This window comes from Saccopteryx bilineata, chromosome 3 (genome assembly GCF_036850765.1).
Source record: "Saccopteryx bilineata isolate mSacBil1 chromosome 3, mSacBil1_pri_phased_curated, whole genome shotgun sequence".
In the NCBI taxonomy this organism is placed as follows: domain Eukaryota; kingdom Metazoa; phylum Chordata; class Mammalia; order Chiroptera; family Emballonuridae; genus Saccopteryx; species Saccopteryx bilineata.
Window position 1 is genome coordinate 136,818,967 of NC_089492.1, and position 13,212 is coordinate 136,832,178.

Sequence of the window (13,212 nt, forward strand, 5' to 3'; positions counted from 1 at the left end):
GTATTATAAGACTGTTTAGTAAATAGTGGAGATATAGCTTGGGTTCAAGCTGTAGAACTTCAGATACCACATATTTACTTATCTGACTTCCAGTTCCTTTTAAAATTGATCAAGAAACCAGTTTCTATATCAAGAGGATGGTGAAAATATATATTGTGTGTAATGATGGTTGCACAGATCTGGGAATGGGAATGGGGTTATTTATTTATTTACTTATAGGTGAGAGGAGGGGAAGTAGCAATGCAGATTTCCACAAACTCCTGACAAGTATCCACCTGGCAACCCTACCTGGGGCCGATGCTCGAGTATCATGCTATTTTTAGCACCTGAGCCTGACCTACTTGGACCAGCTGAGCTATCCTCAGCAGCTGGGGCCACGCTCAAAGCAATCAAGTCACTGGCTGAAGGAGGGGAAGAGGAAAAAAATGGGGAAAAGGAGGAAGAGAAGCAGATAGCTGCTTCTCCTGTGTGCCCTGACTAGGAATAAAACCTGGGACATTCTCATGCTAGGTCAATGGTCTATCCACTGAGCCACTAGCCAAGGCTGAGGGTTATAATAGTGATTGTTTTCTCTCTTAATTTCCAAATAGACTGGAAGGTACTAGCAACATTTTGATCTCAAGTATTTAGGCATGCAAACCCCTCCCTTACTGGATATAGAAACTAATTGGGAAGATCAATCTCATGGACTATTACTCTTGTCAAGCTAAGTAATTAAGCTTTAGAATTGAGGGCATAACTATGTAAAATGTTAGAGAATTTCAGAAGATTTAACATTTTTTCTAGTAGTCATAAGATTAAAAAGAAAAAGAACAACATGCTAACTAGCTTTATAATAGGAAAGATGCATTCTCAACTATTAGAATTGAGATATGATAAGGGGAAGAGGTTCAAAAACAGGAGAGACAATTTGAGAAGATACCAGAACTTAAAACACCAAGGCAAAAGCAGAGTCATGTCCAGGCACAGATATCAGTTTATAACTGATATAACTCAACTGTACAGACTAAATTCAAAATAGTAAGTATAACCAGAATTTTTAAGAAAATCTGAGGCTAAAGATTATAAATTGGAATATGTAAAAGCTAGGTTCTAAAGTAGATAAAATTTTGATGAAAGCATCATGGTATGAATTTTTTTAACTGAGACCTCATTCTAAAGTTGAAATCTCTTAAAATTCTAAAGTTAAGTCAGTTTTATACTTTAACAGCCAATTCCGTAGTGTAAAATTCAAACACTGAAACTTTTGAGAATGAAAAGGGGTATTATTAATGAATAACATGGAACAATGACTTAAATTTAATTGTCTCAGGAAGATAGTGACATATGATCACCTTACTTAAGAGTGCCACTATTTGAGCAAGTTTATGTTCCAAATTATTCTCAAAGTAATGTAAAAAGTTTGAAATATTAAAACAAATCTGGGCTACAGGCTGCCATGTCTGAACTCCCAACTCGGTCTCTAGCTAGATAGGCAGACTTGACAAGTCACATGATTTTTTCCAAGCCCCTGTTTTGTTTTTCTTCTCCACAGGTCTACTGACACTAAGTTTAGAGCTCTGCAGAGGCTCAAATAAGGAAATGCTCTGAATAATAAACAAGATCAACTTCTGGCACGTGAGGTTTTAAGGTAGGCAAGACTGGCCTCTGTCTACACGAACAATTTCTAGGCTACCAGGCAGATTCCTAAATTTTCTGAAATACAGTATTTAAGGCACAATATTAAAAATTAAAACATTTATTAAAATACATCCGGGAGAATTCATACTAATGATTTTTAGTTGCATATATTTTAGTATGCATCTTGGCCGGTATAATTTTGACTCTTTTGTAATGAGGATAAATTTTGAAATCAGGATTTAAAAATAAACTAGAATAAGAGCCTCAGTTATTCCTGCAGGTGGCCAATAGGGTGTAAAATTTAAAGTGATATGAGCTAAAGACAAATTGTTCACACACCAAAATGTCTGGGCATACTCTGCATCAAGGAGTATTTAAATCGAGACAGAACCAGCCTGACCAGGTGGTGGCACAGTGGATAGAGCGTCGGACTGGGATGCAGAGGACCCAGGTTCGAGACCCCGAGGTCATCAGCTTGAGCACAGGCTCATCTGGTTTGAGCAAAGCTCACCAGCTTGAACCCAAGGTCACTGGCTCCAGCAAGGGGTTACTTGGTCTACTGAAGGCCCACGGTCAAGGCACATATGAGAAAGGAATCAATGAACAACTAAAGTGTCGCAACAAAAAACTGATAATTGATGCTTCTCTTTTCTCTTTGTTCCTGTCTGTCTATCCCTATCTATCCCTCTCTCTGACTCTCTCTTCTGCCTCTGTAAAAGAAAAAAAAAAAAGAAGAACCAGTGACTTTGTCCTCATGACACCAGTGAAGCATTATGAAGAGTGAAATATTAATTGAATCAGTAAGTTGCCATGTCTACACAGCTTGGAGTGATTAGTTTGACAGACATTTTCATCTGCTTGATGAAGCTGGCTGGTAGATCTGGCATTGCATAGAGGCAGCCTAACATCAATGATGCGTATGTGGCAGGAAAAATTAGAGTTGATTGATGGTATTAACAAAGTGAAAGAATTTGATGATTGAATCCTGAAATACAAAATCTCAGAAGTTTTATTCAATGATCCCAGCCTTCAAGGTCTCTGTGTTAGGTCCCGGAACAGAGATTCTCAGAGAAAATATTAGATACACAGAGTACCAACAACAGTTTAGAGGAATGCCATAGTAATTTGTTATAAGTATTAGTTAATATACAGAAGTGCACTATTATATAATTTAATTCTATTCCATTACTTTTTGTGAATGATTATTTTGACCCACCCCCAACTTTCTTGAGAGAAAAGTTCATAATTTTGTTAAATACATATAAAACTCTAACTTGTCCTGGCCGGTTGGCTCAGTAGTAGAGCGTCGGCCTGGTGAGCAGGAGTCCCAGGTTCGATTCCCGGCCAGGGCACACAGGAGAAGCGCCCATCTGCTTCTCCATCCCTCCCCCTCTCCTTCCTCTCTGTCTCTCTCTTCCCCTCCCGCAGCAAGGCTCCATTGGAGCAAGGATTGCCCGGGCACTGGGGATGGCTCCTTGCCTCTGCCCCAGGTGCTGGAGTGGCTCTGGTCGCAACAGAGCTACACCCCGGGGGGGGGGGGGGCAGAGCATCGCCCCCTGGTGGGCAGAGCGTCGCCCCCTAGTGGGCGTGCCGGGTGGATCCCGGTGGGGCGCATGCGGGAGTCTGTCTGACTGTCTCTCCCCGTTTCCAGCTTCAGAAAAATTAAAAAAAAGAAAGAAAAAAACAAAAAAAAACCCTCTAACTTGAAGATATGTAGAGTTGAGAAGATACATTGCATGGTATACCTCTTATTTATTTATTTTATTTTTTTGCCCTGGCCAGTTGGCTCATTGGAAGAGCATCACCCAGCATGTAAAAAGTCTCAGATTCTATTCCCAGTCAGGGGACACAAGAGAAGTGACCATCTGCTTCTCCATCCCTGCCCCTCTCACATCTCTCTCTCTCTCTGTCCTTTCTCCTACCTCAGCCATGACTCGAATGGTGCAAGCAAGTTGGCTCTAGGCACTGACAATGGTTCCATAGCCTCTGCCTCAGGCACTATGAAGAGGGTGATTACTGAGCAACTGAGTAATGCCCCAGATGGGAAGAGCATCACACTGTAGGGGGTTTGTGGGGTGGATCCTGGTTGGGGTACATGTGGGAGTCTGTCTCTGCCTTCCTGCCTTTCACTTCACTAAAACAAAACAAAACAAAACAAAAATTTTATTGATCTATATTTAGAGAGAGAGAAGGACAAGAGAGAGAGAAATACAAATTTTTGTTCCACTTATTTATGTATTTATTAGTTGATTCTTATATGTGCCTTAACAGGGGATCGAACATGTAACTTTGGTCTATCAGGATAATGCTCTGACTAACTGAGCTACCAGGGCAAGTCTGCCATGGAATAGCTTAATATTATCAAATTTTTAACCAGTTGCCTTCTTTGAATAGGGTTGGTTTTCTACTACACGGTGTATTTCTCAATGTTTAGAGTCTTAGCATAAGTAGATCACATACAGCTAGTGCTCGACTTAGGACCACGACTGGTTCCGACAGACAGGTCGTAACGCGATTTGGTCGTAAGTTGAGTAGGCTATATGTACAGTACTGTGAAATGATATTATAAAAATCTTTAAGTCAAAGACAAAGACAATTTCCTCTTGGTAGACATCTTGGGAGGGGTTTGATGAAAAATATCCAAGACACAAAACACAAATTGCTGTACCAAGTCTGGGATAACAGTTGAAATGGTGCATGTGGAGATGTTAGTGCTGCCAGAAGCTGGTCCACACTGTCATATGCCCAGCTGGGCAATGCTTGTGCTGTCAGATGTGGAGCAGTCGTGGCTAGTGATTGTGGTTGTAAAGTCAAATGGTCATAAGTTGCATAGGTTGTAAGTCTATTAATATCTGTATATTCAACTGTCTTTTAATATGCTGCTCATATGCTAATAGAAAGCTAACTACAAACTATTTTGATAAATGTTTATTATTAATTAATTTTAACCTAGACACTTTTGGTAAAGTATATTAAAATTTAGAGAAGTTATATAAATTTATTCAGACAAAAATATGAATGTAACGAGTTAATCCAACAAACAACTTGCTTTTAGAATATAAATTAGTGGAGCAATAAAACAAGAATAAAACAGGTATAAAATCATGTTCTGAGCCAGGAAACAAGTGGCACCTGCCTATAAACAGAAGGCATGAAGAGACAAATCACTTCCACCCAGAATGGCAGAGATGCTCATCACAGCAATGAACTTCAGAGTGCATGTGTACACATGTACACACACACACACTGCAGTAATCTTTTCTCTATTGTGTGCAAGCTGGTTAGTGTGTGTTCTCTATTGAAAGAAAGGGGAGAAAGCAAAATATGAGACAGTGAAAAATAGGGAAGAAAGAAATGAGAAAAATTGGAAGGCAGGCTATATTTTATCTGTCAAACTTCACTTCCTTGATGTGAGATTGTTCTTTGAGGTATATGGCTTCCTTAACATAGGTTAGCCCTCATCTAAATCCTTCACAGTGCATTTAGAACTAAATAAAGCATTAATATGTTCATCTTTGTGAAATGGTCCCTTAACTGTTACCTCTGGCAATCGTTCAACTGAATGTGCTATGGAGAACACATGACATTGTAAAGGTTAATGATCCAGTGATTAACAATGCTCATTTGCAGAAAATGGCTTTAGCCACTATTTCATAGAAAAAGGGGGACAATTAGTTCAGTCGTTTCCAATGTTCCCATATGGGAGTGTCTTTCTTTTCATGCTAGAAACAGGATATCATCATTGTCCTCTGGAACCCGAGAGTGCTCACAAATAATACGCACAGTGCCTGTGATGTCGTTCACAGCTCGGGCACAGAAGGGTTAAGCGAGGGAAGAGGGTCTCTTGGCATAGGAGCAGCCTAGCAGCAAATAACTGGAAAGAGACCAACCAGGTAGACAGAGCTTAGTATGAGTATGTGGTGACAGGTGGCATGAGGAAGCTACAGTCAGATTGGCAATGTGAAATCCATCAGGCAGATGGAGCAGAGCAACACAAGAGCTAGGAGTGAACAATATTTGGAGCTGTCTACTCTAGGCAAGCAGTGCATCAGGATTATAAGTAAAAAGAACTGAAGGTGAATCCTAAACAAATGTTAGAGGACTTCAACTTTTAAAAGGCGAGAGTTCACCTTCAGGAAAGGCAGAATCCTTTGGTACTAACACGACTTCAGTATAAAAGCTCAGTCTTGTTACTACCATGAATTATTGCTTCTTGTGTGTCAGAGATTATCCGGTTTTTTTATACTTAGTTAATATCCTCCTCAAATTCATGAGGTATATATTGCCGTCCTCACATTATATATCCAGAACCAACACTGAGCAGTGAAAGGGTTTATTATGCCACAGCTACAAAATGGCAAATCACCCACTCACATATTACTGGTTTTGGTAACAAAGGCCAGCAAAACCTCTATTTGATAGTAATGTGTTACCTCTAGAATTCTCTCATCATGGTTGATATTGTTGTCATCACCATAACAAGGGATGACAGCTGCAACAGTATCATCATCAACCACATCTTCATCATATTATACAGAACACTGTTCCCTGACTTTTTTTTCTCTATTCATCAGCCCTATTATAGTCATGCAAAAGATAAGCTTCCTCACCAAGAGCCATAACTATTATAAATATATCTAGAGTTACCTAGGAAACTTCATATTACTCAGAAACTTATTGATCCACCAAGGTTCTATTATAAAAACAAATGCTCTCTAGGTATATCAGATAGGGAGAATATAATCAAAGGGTTTGGTTCCACAGGTGATAAGCAAGCCTTTCAGGTGAGAATGAAGTTTCTCAATGATAACCCACAAAAACTAAAGAACAGTGGGGAGAAAGTATTTCTGGAGCTAAGAATCTGAGACCATCTAGTAAGGACTAACACAATGCCTGAAACATCCAGAGCAGGATGGGATCACAGAAACGGTGAATCAAGCATTCATCTATAGCTTTTGCTGGAACAAAAGTAAAACCTGAATGAGCTCTAGAGCTACTAACCGAGGCAGAAAGAGGTGGGCAGAGCTGCTCTGGCTTCGCCTTTCTTCCTGCTCCCACTAAACTCTCCCTACTGCTGAACTCTTTGGCTGAACCCAGCAGGAAATCAGCTCACACAGGGACCAGGGAAATTAAATGTGTAGAGTTACTACCCTTCTCCACTAAAGGTGGCACGGGGGAGGGGGGTGTGTGGATCTATCTGAGTACAAACAGGATAATACATGGTACAACAATCAAGTTTCAAATGACAGTTGTTTATCTCTTTGGGGGGGGGGGTCCCTCATCAAGTCTCCCAAACTGATTTTTTTTTTTTAGCAGAGTTCAGCTTTTTATTGAATGTTACAAAAGAAGTTTAGTCAAAAAGACCCAAGCCCATGTCATCATCAGACTCCTCAGATTCTTCTTTCTTTGTTTCCACTTTCTTTCCTCAGCTGGGGCACCAGTGGTGGAAGGGGCGGAACCTCCTGCTGGTGCAGCACTAGCTGCTGGGGCAGGTCCACCAGCTCCTACACTGCAGACGAGGCTCCCAATGTTGACATTGGCCAGAGCCTTTGCAAACAAGCCTGGCCAGAAAAGTTCAACATTTACACCAGCTGCTTTAATGAGGGCCTTGATCTTGTCCTCCGTCACCGTCACCTCATCGTCGTGCAGGATGAGGACCGAGTAGATGCAGGCTAACTCCGAGACAGAGGCCATGGTGTGGGCGAGCGCTGGGCGAGCGCTGCCGGATCGGTGCTAGTCGCCGGATGAAGTGAGGACCTCACCCCAACGCGGCGTTGGCTTTCTCGGAAGAACCGAGCACCTTAGCGGCAGCTGGGGAAAGGGCCAAACTGAATTTTTCATGAACCAAATAACCTGTGTTAATTTTCTATCACTTCTGTAAATTTTCTGAAGATTTTTACCTCACAATTCTAGAGGCCAAACGTCTGAAATGGGTCTCAGTGGACTAAAAATCAAATCAGATCTGTATTTTTCTCTGGAAGCTCTAGGGTCTTCTTTCCTACCCTTTCCACCTTTCTAGAGACCATCCATGTTTACGGTTTATATCCAACTTTCATCTCCAAAGCCAGCAAATTTTATTCTTACTCCTGTGACTTTCTGTGTCTCCTGTCTTTCTTTTAAAGATCATTTAAGGACCCACCCACTCAGGGGCTCTAGTGATCATATTGGGCACACCTGGGTAATTCATGATTGACTAATTAGCAAACTTAATGCCATCTTCTATAATAATTACACTTTGCTTTGTGAGATAATATATTCACAGTTTCTGGGCAGAAGAGCATGAACATCTTGGGATCCTACTATTCTGCTTAGCTCATACTGTATTATTTTAACAGTACCATTTCAAACATAATCTCTGATTTTGATAAAAATACACTGCTGATTTCATTCAATACAGTGAAAGACAGGCAGAAAACTCATTTATGTTGATAAAATTCAATTGGATTTTATCAAAGGCTTTACCAAATTTTCAATGGCATTTTAGAAATTAGACATCATTTTGGCTGCTTGGAAGATTACGTTCCTTCTTTATTTTCTTCTTTCCAGACTTTTCATTGTGACAGATAGCTAGACATGCTTGTGATTGACTTCTGTTTAAGCAAGTTGTCACTATTCCAAGCACCAGAATTGAATAAAATGAATACCTCCTTTCCTAGTGAATTTAGATAATTGCATATTAGTAAAACAAGTTAGTTCATCCAAATGGATTTTATTTTGCTTGTTGATTACAGTTGCTCAGTTGTTTTGGCAAGTATCCTGGAGATGAACATAGCTGCTTCTGAAAACTAATCTATACTCTGGAGTCTAAGCAAGGATCCAATACTTAGAATTAGGTTCTAGGTTTCAATCTTCACATTGAAATCCTGGCCTCTTCGCCTAGGGACTGATCCTTAGCAAGACAAATTCTGGGGTAACTATGCATCTATGATGCAGAGAGAATGATTGTCTCTTTTTTCAAATTACCTTTTGACCACCTTGACAGTGGATAGATACATCAGTATAAAGGCATGTGAAGTGACATTTTACTAAATTTATTGAAAATGTTTAATATATATGACAACTCTACCACAAAGGTATTAAAATGCCTACATTGATTTTAATTAAATCTAAAGAAATTTACATGCTTTGAATAAAATGTGACTTAATTATATAATATGCTCAACACATTGTAGATTCTATACAGTCAAACAAATATAACATTTAAATTGGATGCAATTATACTGATTTGTAAAAAGCACAGATTCAACTACATATGTTAAAATGTTGCTTTTTCCAATTTCTTGCTCTGTAACTTTGGGTGAGTTGTTTGATTTCTCTGTTTATATGTGTTTCCTCATATGTAAAATGAAAAATAAATGCTGCTATCCATCTCATAAAATCAATGCCAAGACAGAATAAGATAAAATATGCAAAGTATTTAGAGCGATGTCTTTTGCATAATAAACATCTTTGTTGTTATTGAAATATCTGGTTAACTATTTCATTTAGTTATTTTTTTGTTTTTACCAAAATGATTGATATCGAGGATTATAAGATCATGTATATACACCTGGATAAGAGATTAACCTATTGTTCGGTGTGCATGTGCCTTTATGCGTACACAGGGCTTTAGAATTAGCAAGTGATCTGTCTGCAGGGCTCTCTTGCAACACAAAATTTAATTTAACTACTTAAAAACTTCCCACTTCCCTGAAAACTGCTTCATCTTCAAGCAGATTAGCTAGGCTTTAGCCTAAGTTTTCCTTTTCACATGGCTAGATATATTCTGAAATAATGAAGAATACCAAATTAGAAACATAAATTTTAGAATTGTTCAGATCTAGAGCCACAGCACAGCATGATCAGTGACAGCCCCATAAAAGAAACCTGGTTACATTTATGAATATACTTTTGTCACAGAGCAAATCTTTCAGCTACCCAAATACCTCTCCTTACATACCCATGAGGCGGTATAGGGAGAATCTAAGAAAATTCCTTGATAAGTGGAATAAGAGAAACTGAGACAAAATAATTAAACAAGGCTAAACAATTTGAGAATTTACAGCCAGCTAATGAATCTCAAGGTTTTATCTTCCTTAATAATGAAGAACACTTAGGAGCAAATGGTTCACACATTCCAGACCATCCAGGGGAAGACCAGCCCCCACCCGAGTCCCAGCCGCTCTTTAGTAATGTTCCTTAAAAATGAAAGTAACCAGAAAATAATCCTGACCCCTCTTTATGCACATTTGATGAGTCAACAAATTGAAGGACACACCTAAAAAATTAATTAATATTCTGTTAAGACCCACCCTAAGGATTCCCACCTGCTAAAGAAAGATAAAAAGCCTCAGGACAACAAAGGACCCAGATGTACTCTTTCTCTAGAGCACACCCATGACTTTCTCCCTTAGGTGTGTATCTCTGGTCTCTTCTCCTAACCTCTAAGGGTCCCCAGATTGTAACCAGGTAAGCAATGGACAGCAGCAGATTGTTCCGGGCTAAGCCCCTAAATCTGTCTCCAAAGACCCCCTTTACTCTGACTCCCACTGAGCTAGCAACCCAGCCTTGGCTCATGTCTGTCACTGTGATCTTTACTTCTCACTGAGTTCTTGCAGCCCAGCGTAGCCCACTTCTTTCCTATATTTCTAAAAAGCCAAAGCAACCTTGCCTCTTCTCTCTCCTGTTGCTTCTTCTATCTCATACCCTTCCTTCGTTGCACTGTTCCCAGCTGTAATAAACACATCCTCAAAGCCACTTGGACTCATGTTGTGAAATCTTTTTTGCACAAAGTCAAGAACCCACTCACTACTGGTCGGCCCATGGCAGACTTGTTCTGGTCTAGTCCTGAGTGATAACAAGCAGAATAGTACCTCAGCCTGATCAGACAATGGCACAGTGGATAGAGCTTCGGACTGAGATGCTGAGGACCCAGGTTCAAAACCCCAAGGTCGCTGACTTCAGCGCGGGTTCATCTGGCTTGAATGTGGGCTCACCAGCTTGAGCGAGGAGTCGCTGGCTTGAGCCCAAAGATTGCTGCCTTGAAGACCAAGGTCACTGGCTTGAGCCCAAGGTTGCTGGCTTGAGCAAGAGGTCACTTGGTCTGCTGTAGGCCCCTGGTCAAAGCACATATAAGAAAACAATCATTGAACAACTAAGAATTGGAGCTGCAACAAGGAGTTGAGGCTTCTTATCTCTCTTCCTTCCTGTTTATCTGTCCCTTTCTCTGACTCTCTGTCAAAAAAAAAAAAAAATAGTGCCTCAGGTTCTACCATTAAAGCTTCTGTGATTTTTTTTATTTGATTGATTTTAGAGAGAAAAAGAGAGGGAGGAAGATAGATAGAGAGAGAGAGAGAGAGAGAGAGAGGCATGCATTTGTTGTTCCATGTAGCGTCCACCGGGTACGAGAACAAACATCGGAGACTTTCAGGAGTTAAGAGGTTACTTTATTGGCCAGTTTAACCTGCGCAGGGGCGAACTCCCAAGATGTCCAGAGACACTGTGCTCACGAGGAGCTGCAAACAGAAGCCGCACCTGGAGCTTACAGCCAGGTTCTTATATATCCTAAGTGAGCAAGCATAGTACAGAAGTAGATGTGGCAGTTTAGCTATTGGCTAGGGAGGTCACACGCAGCATAGCAACAGGGGCTGGCATAGCAATAGGGGCCGGTTTTAGCTTAGTGGTGAATTTCAAACCTAAACTTCTGATAAGGGTCTCTGACCTTCTTTGTTCCCAGCCTCACAGGAGCCATATCAGCACTTACTGTTCCTTCAATAGTTACACTCTTTGCAGCACTCTCTGTTCCTTCAATAGTTACACTCTTTGGCAGCCCCAGTACTCCCTGAACCTAACATTCCACTTAGTCGTACTGGCTGTCTCCCATAGGTGCCCTGACTGGAGATTAAACCCACAATCTTGGTGTTTCAGGATGACACTCTAAAACTGACTGAGCCAACTGGCCAGCATTATAATTTATAATCTACGATATATTTTGGATTACTTGACGACATTGAAATACGTGTTATAGGGACAGAATTTTCTGATCTCAGCTAACAGTTCTGTGGGACTTACACGGCAGCCAGCTCAGGCACAGTCTTAACGGCAACTGAATAAGCACAAGGCACCTAAATAACTGGAAAGATGCTCGAGGCAAGAAAGAAGAGTTAGGTGGACCACTTTTGGGGAAAAGCTTTTAGGAACAACGAGGTTTAATTTCCAATATTGTAAGGGGAGACACCATGAAAGAAAATAAAGTTTTATTTCTCTGACAGAAGTACAGCTTCACACCTCAAGTCAGGAACCCAATGATATGAACACACTGAAGACTCTCCACAAGAAATTATTCTTTTCTTGTCAGGAGAAGGAAAGTTAATCTGCCAAAGTGAGCAGAGAGTTATCTTTCTTTGTTTCCAAATATTTCATGAATAAAAGGTATAGAGATGAAAAAAAATAATATCTAATATTAAATTTTACAAGAAATAAAATAGTAATGTGTGCCACACATTGGTATCATTTATATTACTTGTTTCTTTGAACAACATAATGAGTCACTTTACTAGTACCTCAGCTTTATGGATAAAATTAAAAGTTAGGACAGTTGCACAAATTGCCTAAGTTCAAACAGCCTGTATGTCAGACATCAGACATATGTCTAAGTTTTAAAGTATATGTGTGTTTTATTAAAACTTTAGATATATATTTTTTGTTTTGTTTTTGGTTTTTTAAGTGAGAGAAGGGGAGACAGACTCTCACATATGCCCTACTCACACCTAGCAACCTCTGTCTTGGGCAGACAATTGAGTCAACTGAGCTATTTTTAGCACGTGAGGTTGACATGCTGGAACTAACCAAGGCACTCACTGGCTGTGGGAGGGGAAGAGATAGAGAAGGGGGAGCAGGAATTGGAAAAAAGCAGATGATCGCTTCTCATGTGCGCCCTGACCACCTTTCCTAATTCATCCCTCCTCCTCAAAGTAAAATATTGACTTCACCATGACTTACCAGCAGGCTCCCTTCTTCCACCTTTCCCCACAGTCTCCCTAGATCTTAAAAATCTTTATTCACAAAGATGTATAAAAGAAATAATAATGGTTGAAGGCATTGCTTTCCTGAAATTATGTTAATTTAAAAAGTCATTTCAACCTCAAATAAAAGTAATTTTTTATCTGGTGAACTTTGGTATTGGGTTGGAAGTACATCTGTTGAGGACCTTCTCATCACCCCATAATCCATGTGTTGTAGGCCTGGAGTGTTTCTTATACTGCCTGAAATAAGTGTCTTTTCTATCTGTCTTATGTTTTCTCTTCCTGGTCACCCTTTCCCAAGTTGGTCTATATTTCCTAGTAACATTCTTTCCTCCTGCTGTATACTCATGTTTTTCAACAGTTGTTCCCAGCCTCCTCTTACCTTAATGATCACTTTGCTAAATGTGAAATTTCTTTATGTTAAGCTATTTTCTTGTTAGAATACTAGTTCTCACACTTGGCTTTATATTGAAATAAACGTGAGAGCTTATAAAAAATAACTCCCACGTCCAGTCCTAGTAAATCATAACCTCCTGAAGAGAAGGCCTTGGCATAAGCAGTGTTCTAAGCTTCCTGGGTGATGGCAGCA

General features: G+C 40.0%; 1 pseudogene; it reads right to left on the reverse strand.

Moving 5' to 3' along the window:
* Nucleotides 1–6,931: 6,931 nt before the first annotated feature.
* Nucleotides 6,932–7,428, reverse strand: LOC136328788 (large ribosomal subunit protein P1 pseudogene; annotated as a pseudogene).
* Nucleotides 7,429–13,212: the final 5,784 nt, after the last annotated feature.